The sequence below is a fragment of the Papio anubis genome, chromosome 7, assembly GCF_008728515.1.
Source record: "Papio anubis isolate 15944 chromosome 7, Panubis1.0, whole genome shotgun sequence".
Classification (NCBI taxonomy): Eukaryota; Metazoa; Chordata; class Mammalia; order Primates; family Cercopithecidae; genus Papio; species Papio anubis.
Window position 1 is genome coordinate 124,977,143 of NC_044982.1, and position 23,238 is coordinate 125,000,380.

The 23,238-nt window shown below is 43.5% G+C and overlaps 1 protein-coding gene across 13 annotated transcripts in view; it reads left to right on the forward strand.

Annotated features, from left to right (window-relative positions):
- The first annotated feature begins 8,388 nt into the window (after positions 1–8,388).
- The window catches only part of CSNK1G1 (casein kinase 1 gamma 1), a 211,031-nt gene continuing 196,181 nt past the window's right edge, over positions 8,389–23,238 (forward strand). For 12 of the 13 annotated variants that reach the window (XR_649202.3, XR_649206.3, XR_649204.3 and 9 more), the window contains exon 1: positions 8,389–8,660. The gene's annotated coding sequence lies outside the window, so the exon portion shown is untranslated. The remainder of the gene's footprint in view (positions 8,661–23,238) is intronic. The other variant, XM_009210371.4, reaches the window with a different exon arrangement.

The window sequence follows — 23,238 nt, forward strand, 5'->3', positions numbered from 1 at the left end:
GGAGTCTCGCTCTGTCACCCCACAGGACAGAGTGCAGTGGCATGATCTCGGCTCACAACAACTTCCGCCTCCCAGGTTCAAGCAATTCTCCTACCTCAGACTCTGGAGTAGCTGGGACTACAGGCGCTGGCCACCACGCCCTGCTAATTTTTGCATTTTTAGTAGAGGCGGGGTTTCACCATGTTGGCCAGGTTGGTCTCTAACTCCCAACTCCTGACCTCAGGTGATCCGCCTGACTGGGCTTCCCAAAGTGCTAGGATTTTTTTTTTTTTTGAGACAGAGTCTCGCTCTGTTGCCCAGGCTGGAGTGCAGTGGCGCAATGTTGGCTCACTGCAAGCTCCACCTCCCGGGTTCACACTATTCTCCTGCCTCAGCCTCCTGAGTAGCTGGGATTACAGGTGCCCGCCACCATGCCCAGCTAATTTTTAAAATATTTTTAGAAGAGACGGGGTTTCACCGTGTTAGTCAGGATGGTCTTGATCTCCTGACCTTGTGATCCATCTGCCTCGGCCTCCCGAAATGCTAGGATTACAGGTGTGAGTCACTGCACCTGGCCAAGGTTCAAATTTTTTAGAAACAATTACACGCCTAAATTCAACTTCAGTCTGGGAGCAGTGGCTCATGCTTATATTCCCAGCACTTTGGGAGGCCAAGGCAGGTGAATCACATGAGGTCAGGAGTTTGAGACCAGCCTGGCTAACATGGTGAAACTCCGACTCTACTAAAAATGCAAAAAAAGACTGGGTGTGGTGTCTCACGCCTATAATCCTAGCATTTTGGGAGGACAAGGCGGGCAGATCACCTGAGATCAGGGGTTCAAGACCAGCCTGGTCAACATGGTGAAACCCCATCTCTACTAAAAATACAAAAATTAGCTGGGTGTGATGGCGGGCACCTATAATCCCAGCTACTGGGGAGGCTGAGGCATGAGGATCACTTGAACCTGGGAGGCGGAGGTTACAGTGAGCCCAGATTGCGCCACTGCACTCCAGGGTGGGTGACAGAGTGAGACTCCATCTTAAATAAATAAATAAATAAATAATAAAAATGCAAAAATTAGCTGGGCATGGTGGTTGGTGCCTGTAGTCCCAATTACTTGGGAGGCCGAGGCAGGAGAATCACTTGAACCTGCGAGGTAGAGGTTGTAGTGAGCTGAGATCATGTCACTGCACTCCAGCCTGGGCCACAGAGCAGGACTCCCTCTGAAAAAAAAAAAATGAATCTTTTCAAGTATATGTTTGATAATGTCTCACTTTGATTAGGCAAATTTATACACAATGTTTCCTTTTCAAAGCATTTTCAAAATGTACCATGGCAACTTAGCTTTTCTAAACAGAAGGGAAGTATAGACCCCTTCTTTTCATTGAAACTGAATTAAAAAGTAAAATCTGGCCGGGCACGGTGGCTCATGCCTGTAATCCCAGCACTTTGGGAGGCCAAGGCGGGCGGATCACGAGGTCAGGAGATTGAGACCATCCTGGCTAACATGGTGAAACCCTGTCTCTACTAAAAATACAAAAACTTAGCCGGTCGTGGTGGTGGGCACCTGTAGTCCCAGCTACTCGGGAGGCTGAGGCAGGAGAATGGCGTGAACCCGGGAGGCGGAGCTTGCGTGAGTCGAGATCGTGCCACTGTACTCCAGCCTGGGCAACAGAGCGAGACTCTGCCTTGGGGCGGGGGAGAAAAGTAAAATCTACCCATTAAGAAGATAGTTAAACTAAGATAGATAGATTGATTTTGAGGCAGGGTGAGGCAGGGTCTTACTCTATTGCCCAGGCCAGAGTGCAATGGTGTGATCTCAGCTCACTGCAGCCTCAACCTCCCTTGCTCAAATAATCCTCCTGCATCAGCCTCCTGAGTAGCTGGGACTAAGGCATGCGCCACCATGCCCAGCTAATTTTTAATTTTTTTTTAGATATGCGGTCTTGCTCTGTCACAAACTGGTCTTGAACCCCTGGGCTCAAGCGATCCTTCCGCCTCAGCCTCTGAAACTGCTGGGGTTAAAGGTGTGAGCCACCACGCCCAGCCAAAACCAAGGTTTTAATTTGTACCCTTCACAAAGTTAATCTGTTTTTTTTTTTTTTTTTTTTTTTTGAGATGGAGTTTCGCTCTTGTTGCCCAGGCTGGAGTGCAATAGCACAATCTTGACTCACTGCAACCTCTGCCTCCCGGGTTCAAGTGATTCTTCTGCCTCAGCCTCCTGAGTAGCTGGGATTACAGGCATGTGCCACCATGCCAGGCTAATTTTGTATTTTTAGTAGAGACACGGTTTGTCCATGTTAGTCAGGCTGGTCTCGAACTCCTGACCTTAGGTGATCCACGAGCCTCAGCCTCCCAAAGTGTTGGGATTACAGGCGTGAGTCACCGCGCCCAGTTTGTTTTTTTTTCTTTTAATGCATTATTCAAATTTTACTGCTAGTGTTATTCCTGACCAGATAATGATTAAAACTACTCCTGAATTTTTGAATGCTAGAGCATTGTGAGCATCATATGTATTTTGTGTTTCCATAGTTTTACAAAGGAAGAGCAAATACTCAAGAGAAAATTATAAAGAGAGCTTAAACGTATTTATTTATTTATTTATTTTGAGACGGAGTCTGGCTGTGTCGCCCAGGCTGGAGTGCAGTGGTGCGATCTCGGCTCACTGCAAGCTCCGCCCCCCGGGTTCACGCCATTCTCCTGCCTCAGCCTCCGGAGTAGCTGGGACTACAGGCGCCGACACCGTGCCCGGCTCATTTTTTTTTTGTATTTTTAGTAGAGACGGGGTTTCACCGTGGTCTGGATCTCCTAACCTTGTGATCCGCCCACCTCGGCCTCCCAAAGTGCTGGGATTACAGGCGTGAGCCACCACGCCTGGCCGACTTATTTAAAAGATGTCGAATGCTTATTATTTTTTCTTGCTCATCTCTCCAATGAGATTCTATAAAAAGTAGAATTTTGCCTGTGTGCAGTGACTCACACCTGTACTCCCAACACTTTTGGAGGCTGAGGTGGGAGGATCACTTGAGCTCAGGAGTTTGAGACCAGCCTGGGCATCATAAGCCTCATTTCTACAAATAATAAAAAAAAGCCGGGCATGGTGGCACACATCTCTGGTCCCAGCTACTTTGTAGGCTGAGGTGGGAGAATTGCTTGAGTCCAGGAGGTTGAGGCTGCAGTGAGTCATGATCACATCACTGCACTCTAACCTGCGCTATAGAGGGAGACCCTGTCTCAACAGACAAAAACGTGGAATATAAAGCCTAAACTAAATGCACTTTTCTCATGTGTATACTACTTACAAATTCTACTGTACTTAGAATCTTCAGGCTAACTCACTTTCAGAAAAAAATGTTCAACTGAGCCTTGGTTCAACCATCATTGTTATGATGGTTTCTTTTACCTTTGAGAATAGCATATGGAAGTGGGAGAGAGACGACAGGTGTGAGCCTCTGTGCCCGGCCACAACCTTCAATTATTAGGTAGTTGTTATATCTGTAGCCTTCCTAAGGATGTTATGTCTTCAAGCTTTCTAAGCCTTAACATTCAATGGTTTATGTCATATGTATCCTAAGTGACTTTTTCTGAGCCCCTTGTGTAAGAGACTATGTCTTTTATATTGTATATTGCTTAGGCACATAAATGGTAAGTTTGGCTAAATTTCTTCTTATTGACTCCAAGCATTCATTAATTATTAGACTCTAGTTTTGATTTTTTTTTTTTTTTTTAATTGTTTGAGACAGAGTCCGGCTCTGTCACCCAGGCTGGAGTTCAGTGGTGTGATCTTGGCTCACGGCAACCTCCACCTCCCAGGTTCTCCTGCCTCAGCCTCCCAAGTAACTGGGATTACAGGCACCCACCACCACAGCCGGCTAATTTTTTGTATTCTTTTTTTTTTTCTAGTAGAGACAGGCTGGTCTGAAACTCCTGACCTTAAGTGATCCACTCACCTTGGCCTCCCAAAGTGTTGGGATTACAGGCATGAGCCACCATGCCTGGCCTAGTTCTGGTATTTTATGTTTGAAGATACCAATGTAACTCTAACAATACTTAAATATTAATAATTGAGTCACAGCATATTGGGTTTCCCCAATATACATTAGATATGTTAAGTTTTTTTTTTTTTTTTTTGAGACGGAGTCTCGCTCTGTCGCCCAGGCTGGAGTGCAGTGGCCGGATCTCGGCTCACTGCAAGCTCCGCCTCCCAGGTTCACGCCATTCTCCTGCCTCAGCCTCCCTAGTAGCTGGGACTACAGGCGCCCGCCACCTCGCCCGGCTAGTTTTTTGTATTTTTTAGTAGAGATGGGGTTTCACCGTGTTAGCCAGGATGGTCTTGATCTCCTGACCTCGTGATCCACCCATCTCGGCCTCCCAAAGTGCTGGGATTACAGGCTTGAGCCACCACGCCCGGCCAGATATGTTAAGTTTTAAAATGATTACAAATGGCAATAAAAAAAATGAAGATAGCTCAAGAGAGTGGGAGAAAAGTTTGGAAGTCCCATATTGATCTGTAGGATGAAGGTACTGTACTGACTTAATGAGGGCTATTTTGAGATCTAGCCCAGATCTGAGAGCACTGTCTTATAGTTCATATTAAGAATATGGATTCATGGCCGGGTGTGGTAGTTCACACCTGTAATCCCAGCACTTGGAAAAACTGAGGCCTTAGGAGTTCAAGACCAGCCTGGGCAACAGAGTGAGACCCCCATCCCTACAAAAAATACAAAAATTAGCCAGGTGTGGTAGTTCACACCTATAATCCCAGCACTTTGGGAGGCTGAGGCAAGTGGATTGCTTGAGGTCAGGAGTTCAAGACCAGCCTGGGCAACATAGTGAGATCCCATCTCTACAAAAAAATACAAAAATTAGCCGAGTGTGGTGGCGCTCTGCACGCCTGTAGTCCCAGCTATTTGGAAGGGTGAGGTAGAAGGATCGCTTGAGCCAATGAGGTGGAGGCTGCAGTGAGCCAAGATCGTGCCACTCCACTCCAGCCTGGGTGACAGAATGAGACCCTGTGTAAAAAGAAGAAGAAGAAAAAAAAGAGAATATGGATTCCTCACAAAAATCACAAAAGTGTAGTTAAACTCACATACCTAATTTTAGGTGGGGTTTGTACTATCCATCTTTAGAGACCTCAAAGCAACGAGTATGTTGAAATAATAGAATAGAGGACACGTTACGAATTAGGAGTCAAGCCAGTTATTCATATACCTATACAAAAGTGCCAGTTTTAAAAAAGCTGTAGGTCACGAGGTCAGGAGATTGAGACAACGGTGAAACCCCATCTCTACTAAAAAAATACAAAATATTAGCCAGGTGCAGTGGCGGGTGCTTGTAGTCCCAGCTGCTCGGGAGGCTGAGGCAGGAGAATGGCGTGAACTGGGGAGGTGGAGCTTGCAGTGAGCCAAGATCGTGCCACCGTACTCCAGCCTGGGCGACAGAGCCAGACTCCATCTCAAAAAAAAAAAAAAAAAAGCTGTAGGAAGAGAGGATGTAAACAAATGCTGCTTATAAATCATTTTTCTTCAGGCAGTGGGTAAAATGAGTGATGCATAGGAATTTGAATTTCTACACTGGCTTACACTATCACATTTAATCATAACTATTGATTTTCTCAATAAAACATTTCTTTCTATAGAACACATTTATTATTTACCATAATCATGTTGTAATTTTTTGAAACATCCTCGTCTATCATAGTTTTAGATATGTTATTATTCATGGAGCTCATTTACTATTTCAAGGTTTTTTGATATTTAAACCTGTTTGGCAATTGAAATACCAAGCTCTGTTTTGTCAGGGTAACATGTTTACCACTTTTCACTTTCAGCCAGATTTTTTTTTTTTTTTTTTCTTGGAGATGGAGTCTTGCTGTGTCCCAGGCTGGAGTGCAATGGCGTGATCTCAGCTCGCTGCAACCTCCGCCTCCTGGTTTCAGGCAATTCTCCTGCCTCAGCCTCCCAAGTAGATGGGATTATAGGCATCCACAACCACACCTGGCTAATTTTTATTTTTTATTTTTTTAAATTTTTGGTAGGGATGGGGTTTCTCCATGTTGGCCAGGCTGGTCTCAAACTTCTGAACTCATTTGACCCACCCACCTTGGCCTCCCAAAGTGCTGAGGTTACAGGCGTGAGCCACTGCATCCCGCCCAGGTTTTTAAAGGAACAATTAGTGGATGAGCTGAAATTCCATTTGAATTGTGCATGTGTATATGCTCCCATATGTATTCATGTCAATGGCAGAAGTGGAAATGTATTAAACATCCTATAGACTCATTTGAGCTTGAAGTGATTTCCTAAAGGTTTTGCTGAAGTGATTACCTATGGTGAATCAATTTAACCCTGTCTCATGCATACAGGAAACCAATAGACGGTGTTTCGTTTAAGTGACCAAAGCTCATTTCCTGTCTGTCCCAGTTAAGGTGGACAACAGTTCAATTTTGGTGACTATAAAGAGGTTATCATGATCAATAAAATTAGAGCCTGCCGTGTCAAGTATATTCACTACCATAGAATAGAAAACAAATTTAGGAGCTACTGTTAAGCATTCTGCTTGTAAGCAGATTTATTTAAGATCAGAAAACCAAATGAAGATTTTTACTCATTTTTCTCTGAATGCCCAACTGCATTTCTCTGAATATTTACCTGCCATAACGATATGGGTTCTTTTCCTTTTTTTATTCTTTATTCTTTTTTTTTTTGAAACGGAGTTGCGCTCTGTTGCCCAGGCTGGAGTGCAATGGCACAATCTCGGCTCACTGCAACCTTCGCCTCCTGGGTTCAAGTTATTCTACTGCCTCAGCTTTCCGAGTAGGTGGGATCACAGGCGCCCGCCACCACGCCCAGCTAATTTTTGTATTTTCAGTAGAGACGGGGTTTCACCAGGTTGGCCAGGCTGGTCTCGAACTCTTTACCTCAGGTGATCTGCAGGCCTTGGCCTCCCAAAGTGCTGAGATTACAGGTGTGAACCACCGCGCCAGGCCCCCAGATACCAGTTCTTGTTCTCCAGTATTATTTTGTTGACTTTTACCTCAACCAATTCAAATGTTTTCAAACCCCAAATCACCCAGACACAATAAATGAGGTCTCTTTTCTTATCCATAGTGTCGGTATGAAAGTTTATTTTGAGGATTTTTTTCTTCTTTTTTTTGAGACGGAGTCTAGCTCTGTCGCCAGGCTGGAGTGCAGTGGCGCGATCTTGGCTCGCTGCAACCTCCGCCTCCCGGGTTCCAGTGATTCTCCTGCCTCAGCCTCCCGAGTAGCTGGGACTACAGGCAAACGCCACTACACCCGGTTAATTTTTGTATATTTATTTATTTATTTATTTATTTATTATTTTTGGGACGGAGTCTCGCTCTGTCGCCAGGCTGGAGTGCCATTGGAGTGCAATAGCACAATCTTGGCTCACTGCAATCTCTGCCTCCCGGTTCAAGCAATTCCCCTGCCTCATCCTCCCGTGGAACTGGGACTACAGGCCCGCGCCACCACCCCCAGCCAATTTTTTGTATTTTAGTAGAGACGGGGTTTCACCATGTTGGCCAGGATGGTCTCCGTCTCCTGACCTCGTGATCCGCCCGCCGGGGCTTCCCAAAGTGTTGGAATTACAGGTGTGAGTCACTGCGCCCGGCCTATTTTGAGTTTTGAGTGGAGGATTAGTCTTCTTCCTTCCCGAACTTGATTATGGGCTCCCTTTAGCCTTTTTCTTTGTTTTCTGTTTTGTTTTGTTTTCCTTTTCCCGAGGCGCAGTCTCAAGAGGTCCTGAGAACATGTGCCCTACTCTCTGTTTTAAGGATTAAAGTAAGTGTCGAGTTACACTGAATCTTTTTTGCCTCTTCCATTTGGCTAGGTTAATTCCAGACCTTACACAAACACGTGCAGCTCTTACAAAATATAGGTGAAGACAAACATTTTTCTAACCATTCGTCTTCATGGGCTGTCACAGGAGAACTAAGTGCATGAAAAAGCTTTCACAACATTGAAGGAAATTTAAAAAATCTGGTTGAAACACAATTAAAAATCCACAAGAGGGAGATGCTTGCTAAACCGTTAGAAAACAATTCCTTCGAGGCACCTGAGAGAGGAGCCTTACGTGCAGCCACTGGGTCAGCCACGGGATTGAGGGTGGGAGGGAGCAGGAGTATATAGAGATGGGGGGCTTGGTGGAGGAGTACAGTTGAAGGGAAAAGCGGGATGGGTTTCGTGCCTCTGGCAGCGAAGCGTGTACTCGGTCTAAGATCTTGGGCAGAAGGTAAGAGCGTGTTGCCAAAGGAGAGCTGAGTGCTCCCGATATATCTCCTGGTAGTCCCAGAAGAAATGCGGGGGGGTTGCTTTGAAGGCACTTCCGCTTAGCAACCCCACGCGGTTGCTAAGGAGGGGGCAGCCGTGGGGATAACCCGGAAGTGATGGTGTCAGTTTATCGCTGCCTGCGCAAGGTTTGTCCTATTAGGCGCGCCAGGGTACTCTGCGGCTCCGGGACGAGGGCGGGGCCACGCTAGTGGTTCCGGTTCGGCTCCAGCCGCCCCTCGGGTCCTAGCCTTCCCCCTCCCCTCCGGCTTCTCCCCTCCCTCCCGCTCCTGGGAAAGAGAGAAAGCACCGCTGCGGGTGGGTAGAGAAGCCCTCCGCGCCTCGGGGAGGGGACCGGGCCCGCCTCATTTGCGCCTTGCAGCATTGCTGGATCAGGTACCTGCGCCGGCTTCGACGGGGTTCTGTAGGCTGAAGTCAGAGCGTGTGTGTGTGTGTCTGAGGGGATTGGTGGGGGGCCCTTTCCTGGGTGTGGGTGGGGGACGCCGGGATCCCGGATGGGGCGCAGTCTGGCGTTGTGTCTGTGGAGGGTTGCGGGGGCGGAATGGAGGGGCTGAGGGACACGGCGGGTGGAGAGTTTCGGTTAGCTGGGTAGAGGTAGGCGGAGGAGGCGCCCCTTCCGAGAAAGCCGACTTCGGCCGTTGTGGACCGGGAGTTTGCCACCTGGAGGGCTTACTCTGCAAGGGGGAGCATCCTCCGGGAGCCAAAAGGAGGGCACAGATCTCGTCAGGGTGGCTGGGGCAATCCCGTGGTTCCATTGCCCTCTTTCCCTACCCACTCTGCTGGGACAGAGCTGGACTTCCAGGGTTGTGGGGGTTCTGAGTCGGCTGGGCACCGCGGGGAGCCGCCCTTGCGGAGCTAGGGCACAAGAGTGGGTAATGAGACCTCCCTCTACCCAACTTCCGTGCGCTTCCCCCACTTCTTCCTTTACTGTTCCCTCGCCCCCACGTCCTACAGGAGCAGTGTCCCCCAAGTGGGCAGGCATCACATTGTAAAAGAGAGTGAAACTGGGCTTGTTACCCCTAAATTATACTTAAGATGTTTGGAAAGTGCCTGAATGATATATTCAACCAAGTCTCCCAGCTCGATATTAATTTAGGTGTAAATTACCTTAGAAGAGTTGAATTCTGAAAAGCATTTAACAATAGGCTAGTCCAGGTGTAACCTTGTGTAGTAGTTGTACGTGTTTATTTTTTAAAAAGGGACTGAGGAAACCATAGAGATGTATTAGAGGTCTAGGCAAGACATGTTGAGGCAAGGCTTTTCCAACCTCTTTCTTACCTGCCAGTAAACCTGCCCTAATTTAAATGAAGTAGAAAGATCCTCTTCATTTTTGTTTCAATCAATGACTGAATGCTAGGTGCTGTGTAGTGATGTCTCAGAATAGATATGTGAATTTTCAGAGAGAAAATGAATATTCTGCTGTTGAGCCTGTGTCTTAATCTTTTAAGGAGATAATTGTGGTCAAGTGGAAGTATTGGCTTTCAGGCAGATAAATCTTGGGTTGAACCTAGACTATGCCAGTTGCTAGTTACTGATCTTGGGCAAGTCATGGAACGAACCTACCAGAGCTTCCGTTTCCTCATAAGTAATATGAGTTAAAATTCTTACCTGTGTTATAAGTAACCACCCATTTTAAACGGAACCACCTTTGAATTACAAGATAAATTATCATCATTAACCGTACACAGTCAAGGCAGCCCAGTTTTGTGAAACGAGGTTTGAGATAGGAAGGCAACTGGATAATACTTCAAAAAAACGTATACAATAGGACTTTCAGTGTCTTCTCGAAATTGATCATAAGTAGCATGAAATTCAATTATCAGTAGTTTCTTAAAATTCAAAATAATGAAGTAGAATGTGACCCATTTATTGAAACGAGCAAAATATATTTTATAGGTTTTTCTCAGCTACACCATATTGGTGTTTATAGTATAGATTAACACAGAATACATGAAAAAGTAATATATGTAAATCTTAACATCACATGTCTCTTTAAAGAGAATTAAGACTGGGGTGTAAAATAGAAAGTACTTTTTTTGTTTGTTTGTTTGAGAAGCAGTCTTGCTCTGTCACCCAGGCTGGAGTGCAGTGGCGCGATCTCGGCTCACTGCAACCTCAGCCTCCAGGATTCAAGCGATTCTCCTGCCTCAGCTTCCTGAGTAGCTGGGATTACAGGCGCATGCCACTATGCCGAGCTAATTTTTTTGTATTTTTAGTAGAGACAGGGTTTCACCGTGTTGGTCAGGTTGATCTTGAACTCTTGACCTTGTAATCCACCCGACTCAGCCTCCTGAAGTGCTGGGATTACAGGTGTGAGCCACCGTGCCCGGCCTACTTGTAATTTTAAGATGAAAATCATCATCATCATCTTAGGCAGCAGCAGCAGCAGCAGCAGCATCTCTCATTTCAATTAGATTTACACTACTAGAAAAACTTACATAATATTCAGAAAATAAATGAAAATTGAATAAATTTCTGCCTTTAAATCATTCCTTATTACAATATGGAAATAAATCCAAGAAACATGAAGTCTGTTTTTTATTTATTTTTAGTGACAAGGTCTTTCTCTGTCACTTAGGCCAGAATGAGTACACTGGGGCAATTATACTCACTGCAACCTCAAACCCCTGGGCTCAAGTAATCCTCCTGTGTCGCCCTTCCAAAGTGTTAAGATTACAGGTGTGAACCATCTCACCCAGCCCATGAAGTCTTTTTCTTTTTTTTTTTTGGAACGGAGTCTCACTCTCACCCAGGCTGGAGTGCGGTGGCACAATTTCGGCTCACTGAAACCTCTACCTCCCGGGTTTAAGCGATTCTTCTGCCTCAACCTCCGGAGTAGCTGGGATTACAGGCACATGCCACCACACCCGGCTAATTTTTTTGTATTTTTAGTAGAGACGGGGTGTTACCGTGTTAGCCAGGATGGTATCGATCTCCTGATCTCATGATCCACCTGCCTCGGCCTCCCAAAGTGCTGGGATTACAGGCATGAGCCACCGTGCCTGGCCGAAGTCTTTATACTCATTTGTTTTGTGGATTTAAAATAATATAGTTATGTGTCATCTATTATATGTCAGATTTTCAGCTAATGTAGTTTGCTTTTTGAGGTGACTTATAGTTAGTAATTTTCAAATGTAATTTATACTCAGAGGTCAAAAATCAAATAACTTGCTGTAATAATAGATGTTTGTGAGAATACAAAGTTTGTAATTCAGTATGACCTTTTTTGAGAAGTTCATAGGTTTTGTGTACATTTGTGAGAAATTTTCTTTTCTTTTTTTTTAGGCAGAGTCTTACTCTGTTGCCCAGGCTGGAGTGCAGTGCCCAGGCTGGAGTGCAGTGGCGCAATCTCTGCTCACTGCAGCCTCTGCCTGCTAGGTTCAAGCAGTTCTCCCAGCTCAGCCTTCCAAGTAGCTGGGACTACAGGTGTGCGCCACCATGTCCAGCTAATTTTTGTGTTTCTAGTAGAGAAGGAGTTTCACCATGTTGGCCAGGCAGGTCTCGAACTCCTAACCTCAAGTGATCCGCCAGCTTTGGCTTCCCAAAGTGCTGGGATTACAGGCATGAACCAACACACACAGCCCTGAGGAATTTTCGAGTATATTTCTTCCCCGTATCTCTTTTATAAAGAGTTGAAATTAGGCCGGGCCCGGTGGCTCATGCCTGTAATCCCAGCACCTTGGGAGGCCGAGGCAGGCGGATCACCTGAGGTCAGGAGTTCGAGACCAGCCTGAGCAACATGGAGAAATCCCATCTCTACTAAAAATACAAAATTAGTCAGGCGTGATGGCGCATGCCTGTAATCCCAGCTACTCGGGAGGCTGAGGCAAGAGAATCACTTGAACCCGGGAGGCGGAGGTTGCGGTGAGCCGAGATTGCGCCGTTCACTGCATCCTGGGCAAGAGCAAAACTCCATCTCAAAAAAAAAGAAAAAAGAAGAGTTGAAATTACGTTTTGTGATAGTTACAGATTTTTGGTAAGGTTATTCAGCTTTCTAAATGGCTCTTCTGAGAGTGTAAGATCTGTATATATCTAAGTTTTTTGCTATGTTTTGTTTTTTATTTTTATTTTTATTTTTTTTGAGATGGAGTCTTGCTCTGTCACTCATGCTGGAGTGCAGTGGCACTATCTTGGCTCACTGCAACCTCCACCTCCTGGGTTTAAGCAATTCTACTGCCTCAGCCTCCCGAGTAAGCTGGAACTACAGGCATGTGCCACCACGCTGGCTAATTTTTGTATTTTTAGTAGAGATGGTGTTCACCATGTTGGCCTTGCTGCTCTCGAACTCGTGACCTCAGGTGATCCACCCACCTCGGCCTCCCAAGGTGCTGGGATTACAGGTGTGAACTACTGTGCCCGGCCTGCTGTGTTTTCTTGTATCATTTTTTATCATCCTTTAAATCTTGAAGTTGAGATTGTATGCTTTGGTAAAGCTCTCAGAAACTCTCACTTTTTCCCCTGTCGTCTTCTCAAACTTTAATACTGTATTAATATTTTTAAAAATCTTTTTTATATTTGAGATGGAGTCTCTGTTGCCCAGGCTGGAGTGCAGTGGTGTGATCTTAGCTTAGTGCAGCCTCTGCCCCCCAGGTTCAAGCACCCCTCCTGCCTCAGTCTCCTGATTTACTGGGATTACAGGTGTGTGCCACCATACCCAGCTAATTTTTGTATTTTTAGTGGAGATGGGGTTTTGCCATTTTGACTACGCTGGTCTCGAACTCCTGGCCTCAAGTGATCGACCCGCCTCGGCCTCCCAAAGTGCTGGGACTACAGGCATGAGCCACTGTGCCTGGCCCAATAATCTATTAATTTTGATATAAGAGATAGGGTACTAGCTGCTAGAGTAAAAAATTCTATTTTAATTGTGTGCAATGAATAGAGACGGTTAGAGATTTCTCAATGACCACTTCCTCTCAAAGTCTGTGGCCATTCCAAGGATCTTTGCAGTTAGTTGTCAGTTAGGGAATTTGCTTGTCAGGAAATCTGAAAATGACTAAACCTTTGTTTATTATCTTTTTTTTTTTTTTTTTTTTTTTGAGACAGAGTCTCGCGCTGTGTCACCCAGGCTGGAGTGCAGTGGCGCGATCTCGGCTCACTGCAAGCTCCGCCTCTCAGGTTCACGCCATTCTCCTGCCTCAGCCTCCGAGTAGCTGGGACTACAGGCGCCCGCCACCATGCCCGGCTAGTTTTTTGTATTTTTAGTAGAGACGGGGTTTCACCATGTTAGCCAGGATGGTCTCGATCTCCTGACCTCGTGATCCACCCGCCTCGGCCTCCCAAAGTGCTGGGATTACAGGCTTGAGCCACCGCGCCCGGCCTTGTTTATTATCTGTCTCTTGGATGACCTCAGAAAGTTTTAGGAAAGATTAGAAAGGTTTATATATGTACCATATACTAGAATTAGATAATGAACAAAATGCAGCTAAATTTATTGGTGCTATAAAATCAGGAGTGAGTTACTGTGAAAATGTTATTAAAAAGTCCAGGCAGTGCTTTCTTTTTACTCAAACCAAATGAGTATTCTTCCAGAGCTTGTTTTTATTTTAAAGCACATTTCTTTTATGGAGCTGTGATTTAGTCTCTAATAAGGATAAATAATCATTGTAAGGAAAAAAAGGCTGGTGTCATAGATTTTAATACTACATATTGATAGAAACTGCTTCCGTGGTTTTAGATAAGTGTATTTTCCTGAAAGAACTTTTGAATTTGTGGAATGATAGTTTTTCTCTTTTTAACAGCTAACTCGTCTTTACTCATTTCTGCCCAATATAGAAGCTCTGAGAAGCTGGGAGGAAAAAAAAAAAAAAAAAGAATGAATTTACTTCAGAATTACCATTTTAAGTTTTGGAGATTACTTATTTGGAGAGCAAAATTGGATTTTGACATTATTGGGATTGTGTTCAAGATGGACTCAGGAAAAAAAACTTAGATGCCATCTGTTTCAGATTCCTTCTCTTCCAACCCCTTTTATGTTTTATGGCTTTGTGTTCATCAGATTATTTTGTAAAAATAAAAATCCTCAGTAGATTTAGGTTATATAATATCAGCTCTGTCAGTGAACATGTAACCAAAGATCTTGCATTTTTATATTGAGTTATACAGGATGATGACAGATATTGTTTAAAGTTAATTGTTATTTCAAACTATATAAATGGTAGCTTCATGCATCTTTAATTCTCACTGTTCACTTGATAAACCATTTTTGTAAGTAGTGTTTAACATAGTCCACTTGTTGATGGAAATTGCTTAAAAAATTGATAAAAAGATATTTTAGATTAAAGCTTTATTCACTTGATGTCTTAAAACCAGAAGAGAAGCTTCTTCTGAGGATTTTTAACTTAAAATAAGCTTACTTAAATTTACTCTCTCAGTAGTGGATTTTATCTTACCTCTGTGCCAGTTGCTTAGTTTTCATCTAAATGTGTGCACATAGTTGGCACTTTTCATTTGGGATTTTTTTAATTTTTAAATTTTTTTTTTTTTTTTAAATTTTTAGGGACGAGGGTCTCAATGTGTTGCTCAGGCTGGTCTTGAACTCCTGAGCTCGAGTGATCCTTCCACCTCAGTCACCTGAGTAGCTGGGATTACAGGTGCTAACCACCATGCTAGGTTCATTTTGGATCTTAATTCTGAGGGCAGGCTTTTGGGTTACCAAGCTGTAAAAGACCAAACTTGCTGAAGTTATAACCTTAACTTAGCAGACCAGAAAGACTCAATCATCTCTGAGAAACTGTGAAATAGCACTAGTGTGGTATCCCAGAAATGGCCTAAAGAGAGAGCCATCTGGATAGAAGAGAAGCCATGCTTTGTCTGCAGCAGGAATGTTCTGATGAGGTAGAAAGACAGATGGACTGTCCCCACACTAATGTAGTCTGTCCCTCACCTGGAAGCTCCAAGTGGGGAGTGTAGTTATAGTGGGGGTTGGGGTGCTAGGGGTGGCAATTATTCCTTAATAATCTCTCACCCATCACATTAGAAGTGTGGAAATACTGAGAAGAGGGATATTCTCTTAGTTTTTGCCTTTCCCAAAGATGTCAGATGAACAGGTAGCCATTGCCCTTGCCACCAAAGGGGAGAAGCCTGGGTACCGGGTAAGTCTGTCAGAGAGCTGCAGTTTGATGTCTCCATCAAAATGCTACATAAATTTGCCAGGGAACAGTAGCATTGGATCCCAGTGGATTTCTGCTGCTTATACATTCTAACTCCTTAGCCTAGAAAAAGGGGCATTTAGGACTTTCTGAATGAAAGTTATACATTTACTTCTCTCTTGATACTTTTTTTTTTTTTGAGGTGGAGTTTCGCTCTTGTTGCCCAGGCAGGAGTGCAGTGGTGCGATCTCGGCTCACTGCAACCTCCACATCCCGAGTTCAGGCAATCCTGCCTCAGCCCCCTGAGTAGCTGGGATTACAGGTGCCCACCACCACACCTACCTAATTTTTTGTATTTTTAGTAGAGACGGGTTTTCACCACGTTGGCCAGGCTGACGGTCTCGAGCTCCTGACCTCAGGTGATCCACCCGCCTCGGCCTCCCAAAGTGCTGGGATTACAGGTGTGAGCCACTGTGCCTGGCCAATAAATTTTAAAATACACTTTAATTTCTCTGTTGGCCATAATGAATGATGTGAATTTTTTTCCTTTTTTTTCTTTTTTTTTCTTTTTGGTGTTTGAGTGTCCATGATAATCACCAGATCTCATTTTAGCTTCAGGATAAATTGCTAACCACAACTGTGATCAAGCCACTTCCCAGCTGGAGTTCTTTTCTATTTCCTAGAGGTCACTTTCTGATGTGGGTGCTGGTGAGCAGAGAGAAAGGACCAATACCAGGAAAAGGCAAGGAGATTAAAATCTCTTAATTTCGTTTTCACTTTGCTAGAATTTTTGTAGTCTACAGTGGCAGTATTTACTATTTGAGATCGTGTCTGCCTTATTGTGTTTTTATCATTAATTTTTTTTAGAATACTTTTAGATTTCTGGAATAATAGAGCAGATAGTACATAGAGTTCACTGTGCTTCTCTCCTCCATCCCCCAGTTTCCCCTATTATTAACATCTTGCATTAGTGTGGTACATTTGTTTCAATTAATGAAATAATGTTGATACATTATTATTAACTATAGCATCTGGTTTATAGTAAGGTTCACTCTTTGCATTGTACATTTTGTGGGTTTTGACAAATGCATAATGACATGTATCCACCATCACAGTTTCCTACACATAGTTTCATCACCCTAAAAATCCTGTGTGCTTTACATCCCTCCTCTCCTCCCTGAATTACTGGCAGACACTGACCATTTTACTGTCTCTATAGTATTGCCTTTTCCAAAATGTCATACAGTTAGAATCATATAACATAGAGCTTTTTAAGACTTTTTTTTCCCCCCACTTAGCAATATGCATTGAATGTCCTTCATGTCTTTTTTTTTTTTTTTTCTGACATGGAGTCTTGCTCTGTCACCAGGCTGGAGTACAGTAGAACGATCTCAGCTCACTGCAACCTCTGCCTCCCAGGTTCAAGCGATTCCTCTGCCTCAGCTTCCCAAGTAGCTGGGATTACAGGCACACGCCACCACTCCTGACTAATTTTTTGTATTTTAGTAGAGACGGGGTTTCATAACGTTGGCCAAGATGGTCTCGATCTCCTGACCTCGTGATCTGCCTGCCTCGGCCTCCTAAAGTGCTGCGATTACAGGCATGAGCCACTGTGCCCAGCCTCTTCTTGTTTTTTTGTGGCTTCATAGCTCATTTCTTTTTATTGCAGGATAATTTTTCTTTTCTTTTCTTTCTCCTTCCTTCCTTCCTTCCTTCCTTCCTTCCTTCCTTCCTTCCTTCCTTCCTTCCTTCCTTCCTTCCTTCCTTCCTTCTTTCCTTCCTTCCTTTCTTTCTCTCTCTGTGTCTTCTCTTTCTCTCTCTCTTCTTTCTTTCTTTTTTTTTTTTTTTGTTTTTTTGGCCAGGTGTTGCTGTTGTGACCAGGCTGGCCTTGAATTCTTAGGCTCGAGTGATCCTCTGCTTCCATCCTGAGGTACCTTGGACTACAGGTGCATACCATGCACCTGGATTGGTGTGAATAATTTTCTGTTATGTAGATGCTCACCACAATTTGATCCCTTCACCGTTCGAGGACATCTTGGTTACTTCTAGTTTTGTTTTTTTTTTTTGTTTGTTTTTTTGTGTTTTTGTTTTTTTTTGAGACGGATCTTGCTCTGTCACCCAGGCTGGAGTGCAGTGGTAGCGATCTCGGCTCACTGCAAGCTCCGCCTCCGGAGTTCATGCCATTCTCCTGCCTCCAGCCTCCTGAGTAGCTGGAGCTGGCCGCCCACCGCGCCGGCTAATTTTTTTGTATTTTTAGTAGAGACAGGGTTTCACGTGGTCTCGATCTCCTGACTTTGTGATCCGCCCGCCTCGGCCTCCCAAAGTGCTGGGATTACAGGCGTGAGCCACATGACCTACTTCTAGTTTTTGATGTGATGAATAAAGCGCTGGTATAAACATACATGTGTAGATTTTTCTATCATTAAAAGAGTTTTCTCAGCTCGCCCGGTGATGGCTCCAAGCCTGTAATCCCAGCACTTTGGGAGGCGGTGGGCTCAGATCAGGTCAGGAGATGAACCATCCTAACTAACATGGTGAAACCCGTCTCTACTAAAATACTAAAAAACTAACCGGTGTGTGACATGTAGTCCAACTCGAGTGAGCAAGATAATAAGGATGAGGAGCTTACAGTGAGCGAAGATCTCTCAACCTAATTGTTTTAACCCTTCAGATCTCAAAAAAAAAAGTTTTCAGCTCTTTTGAGTAAATAGCCAGGGTGTGGTTGTTGGATCGTATAAGACTATTTAATTTGGTAAGAAATTGTCAAACTGTTTCCCAAAGTAGTATACCATTTTGCATTCCCACCAGTAATGAATCATGAGAGTTCCTGTTGTTTCACATCCTCACTAGCATTTGATATTGTCATTTTTTTTTTTTTGTATTTTACTCATTATCTCATAGATATATAGTGTAGTATCTCAATTTAATTTGCAGTTCTCTAAGATGTTGGGCATCTTTTCATATGTTTATTTGACATTTCTATATCTTTTTGGATGAGGTATCTGTTCAGGTCTTTTGCCCATTTTAAAATAAGGTTGTTTGCTTCTTGTTGAGTTTTAAGTGGTCATTGTATATTGTGGATACAAATCCCTTATCAGATATATTTTTTGCAAATATTTTTTCCAGTCTATCGCTTGTCTTTTTATTCTCTTAATAGTACTTTTCATAGTGCAAAAGTTTTTAATTTTAATAAGGTCCAAGTTAACATCTTCTCTTTCATTGTTAGTGCTTTTAGTGTTATATCTAAAAACTCATTTCCAGCCAGGTGTGGTGGCTCACGCCTGTAATCTCAGCACTTTAGGGGGCCAAGGCAGGCCGATCACCTGAGGTCAGGGGTTCAAGGCCAGCATGGCCAACATGGTGAATCCCCATCTCTACTAAAAATACAAAAATTTGCCGAGTGTGGTGGTGTGCGCCTGTACTCCCAGCTACTCAGGAGCCTGAGGCAGGAGAATCACTTGAACCTGGAAGGCAGAATTTGCAGTGAGCCGAGATCGCACCATTGTATACTCCAGTTTGGGCAAAAAGAGCCAACCTATGTCCCAAAATAAACAAATAAATAAAATAAAAACTCATTTCCAAACCCAGGGTCACTTAGGTTTTCTCCTATTTATCTTCAGAAATTTTTTTTATAGTTTTGTATTTTACATTTAGTTTTTTTTTTTTTTTTTGAGACGGAGTCTCCTCTGTCGCCCAGGCTGGAGTGCAGTGGCCGGATCTCAGCTCACTGCAAGCTCCGCCTCGGGTTTCTGCAGCCATTCTCCTGCCTCAGCCTCCCGAGTAGCGGGACTACAGAGCGCCCGCCACCCCTGCAGCCGGCTAGTTTTTGTATTTTTAGTAGGAGGCGGGGTTTCACTGTGTTAGCCAGGATGGTCACCGATCTCCTGACCTCATGATCTGCCCGTCTCGGCCTCCCAAAGTGCTGGGATTACGAGCGAGCCACCCAGCGCCGGCCTTACATTTAGTTTCAAGGTTTAAGTTTTTTTTTGAAAGGCGTAAGGAATATGTGTATATGCATGCACATGGGTGACTAATTATTTTTTTTTTAATTTTATTTTTTAGTTAGGAAAAAAAAAAAAAAAACAGAGATGAGGTCTCACTATATTGCCCAGGCTGGTCTTGAATTCCTGGGCTCAAGTGATCTCCCCACCTTGGCCTCCAAAAGTGCTGGGATTGTAAGTGTGAGCCACTGCATCCAGTCATGACCAATTGGTTTATACAGATTTTTTTCTGCTGGGTGCTGTGGCTCAGGCCTGTAATCCCAGCACTTTGGGAGGCCTAGGCGGGTGGATCACAAAGTCAGGAGATCAAGACCATCCTGGCCAACAAGGTGAAACCCTGTCTCTATAAAAATACAAAAATTAGCTGGGCGTCGTGGCCTGTGCCTGTAGTCCTAGCTACTCGGGAGGCTGAGGCAGGAGAATCGCTTAACCAGGGAGTAGGAGGTTGCTGTGAGCCGAGATCGCACCACTGCACTCCAACCTAGCAACAGAGCGAGACTCCATTTAAAAAAAAAAAAAGTTTTTTTTTCTATTCTACAAGGGTTAATAAGGATGTTCTATTTATTTATTTATTTATTTATTTATTTATTTATTTGAGACGGAATCTTGCTCTGTCGCCCAGGCTCGAGTGCAGTGGCGCGATCTCGGCTCACTGCAAGCTCTGCCTCCCAGGTTCACTCCATTCTTCTGCCTCAGCCTCCTGGCTAGCTGGGACTACAGGCGCCCGCCACCGCGCCTGGCTAATTTTTTGTATTTTTGGTAGAGACGGGGTTTCATCGTGTTAGCCAGGATGGTCTTGATCTCCTGACCTCATGATCCGCCCGCCTCGGCCTCCCAAAGTGCTAGGATTACAGGCGTGAGCCACCGCGCCCCACCAGGATGTTCTTAAAGAAACTAAACCAAATGAAATAATTTGTGGGAGTTGTTTTTAAATGAGAGTTTCCTAACGTTCTCGAATGTAATTAGAAGCATCGTTCAGAGTGTGGTTTTCCCTTTCAAGAAGATTGATTTTAGGTCATTAGGTCTTAATTGACAAGTGCTTAATTATTTCATACATGTATTAGAGTATTAGGAAGTATGAGCTAAATGTGGCACAGTCATGTGACAGTTTCAGGTTGTAAAGGGGCTTGATAGGAGATTTAAATGCAGAATTTTTCTTTTTCTTTTTTTTTTTTTTGAGACAGAGTCTCTCTCTGTGGCCCAGGCTGGAGTGCAGTGGCACGATCTTGGCTCACTGCAGGCTCCGCCTCCCGGGATCACGCCGTTCTCCTGCCTCAGCCTCCCGAGTAGCTGGGACTACTGGCGCCTGCCACCACGCCCGGCTAATTTTTTGTACGTTTTTAGTAGAAACGGGGTTTCACCGTCTTAGCCAGAATGGTCTTGATCTCCTGACTTCGTGATCCGCCCGCCTCGGCCTCCCAAAGTGCTGGGATTACAGGCGTGAGCCACCGCACCCGGCCTAAATGCAGAATTTTCAGGCTCTCACTAAGGATAAGAGCCTTTGCCACTTGGGTTTTATTGTAGTGAAGGATTTCAACTATACAGATTTTTGATCACCCTCTCTAGTGTTTGCTGCTGCTTATTACACTTGTTGAAAACTATCCAGAAGCTTGAGCTGGCAAAAACTGAGTAGGAAGCGCTTCCATGGGTACTGCTGTACTTTCCTGAATATTTTCAATTCTGACTCAGGCCGAGAATCTTGATTCTAAAAGCAATAGAATGCTGTCCTGAGACATTTTCTGATGTAGCCTAAGTACGAATTGTTAGCTAGAATCTTCTTTCACTTGGTTTTATAACTGTCCTGTCCTGTATTTCTAGAACAGCTTCTATTTTCTAAAACATTTTAACCTTAATTGGTATCATGACATCTAAATATTCTGGTCATCTAGGGTATGATGCAAGAAATGTTTAATAACTCTTTGGTGAGTTTTGTTTGCTTTTTCACCTAGTTAAATAAGTCAACTCAAGGAACTGTCTGTGTGAAAGCACTTAGATTCTCCAGAGATACATTATCTCCAAATCAATCAATATGAAAGCTCACTTTGTCTTTAATGGGATCCATCTGGTTAATGTGTTGTGTTTTTTTTTTTTTTGACGGAGTCTCACTCAGGTTCCCAGGCTGGAGAGTGCAGTGGCGCTGACTCACTGCAAGCTCCTCACACACTATTTCACCAGCTCCCAAGTAGCTGGGATCTCAGGCGCCACTGCCACTGCTGTTTTTAGTAGAGAAAATGCACCATAAAGAAGCTGATAGTCTCGATCTCCACCTTGTGAGATCCACCCACTGCCTCCCAAAGTGCTGGGACAGGCTTGAGCCACCGGCCACGCTGTGTTTTTGAGTTTCATAGATTATGAAATCATAAAGCTAAAAGAAAATATGGAGATGGTCTAGTTAGACCCTTTCATTTTACAGCTGAGACTACTTAAGTGCAGAGAGGCTAAGTGACTTGCTCAAGATTGTACAGCTAATTAATGAGTCACACTGGAATTCAGGCCTCCTGACTCCCAGTGTAGTCTTATTTCTGATATAACTGTGCTAATTTTTTCATTGCAGTTAGTGAACAAATTATGGATTTGTAAGAAGTAAATTTTCCAGGAGGTTTAAGTGGACTTAAATTGAGTATTTCTTACAATTTAAATGTGTGTGTTTCTTTCAGGTACCAGGTGTCACTGGATTTTTATGAGTAAATTTGTTATGTTTCACATTCCAGGTAGAAATCAGCCAATTTAAAAATAATGGTGAAGTTATTATAGCCTATATTTAATGAGCACACATTTGGCTGCATTAAAATGAATCTTAATGTATGCTTTGCACAGTGGAGATAATCTGTTAATATTTAATGCCGTAAAGCAACAATAGAATTCTGCTTTCATGTGGTGTATTTATAAAACTAGAGTAGAGTGTTATGTAAAAACTAAAAGTACAGATTAATTTAATATGCATCTGGTGAATTCAGGGCTTGAAGGATGCACATCTGTTGAGAAAACAAATCATAGAACTATTCAGTTTCAGCATCTTTAAATATATGTACTTTGATTCTGTTTTAACTGTTTTGAAACAGTCTTTAATGGATTTAGAAAAGGCCATTTGCTCTAAGGAAGCAACTGTGAAGCCACTTACAATGCTATTATTCATTTTATTATTTTTTAAAGCATTGTTATACGTTACTATTTTTCTTTCCAGTTTATTTATTGGGGAAGGAGGGGGCTAAATGACTCACCTAACAAAATGAGTTTGTTGCAGAACCATATTTAAAAAGAAAAATATAATTTGCTGAATTCAGTAGATTAGAAATATTTTCAGGCTTTGTTAAAATAATACGCCAAAAAATATTTTAAGGCTCTGAATTCTAATTTAAACTCACAATCAGTGAAGAAATAATCAGTTTCTACTGTGTATTCATCACCGTGCTAGAGCTGTAGTAATATAGAAATTGAAGATATAGACTAATGTATAGAAGATATATAGTCTATATCTTCAATTTCAAGTTGAAAGAAACAAGACTTAAAATGAAAGGTAGAGAATAACACAGATATGTAATGAAGCAAAAACTTGATCTAATCTGTCAACATTACAGTAATTTAGAGGGGAGAAAATCCAGTGAGTATTCACAATTCTGAGAGGAAGGAGATTAAAGTTTAAGTAGTGGATCTCAACTCTGACTGCTCATTAGAATCACTTGGGAAAACTTAATCAAAAATCAGATGAATCAGAATCTTGGGTGAGGTGCACCTGCAGTTTTTAAAAGCTTTCCCAGATGTTTGTAATGTGCGGGCAGTGTTAAGAATTACAGGCTTAAAGGCTGGGTTTGATTTGGAAAAGCAAGAAAGTGTGCTAGGCCAGTGCAGGGTGGGAGAATTGGC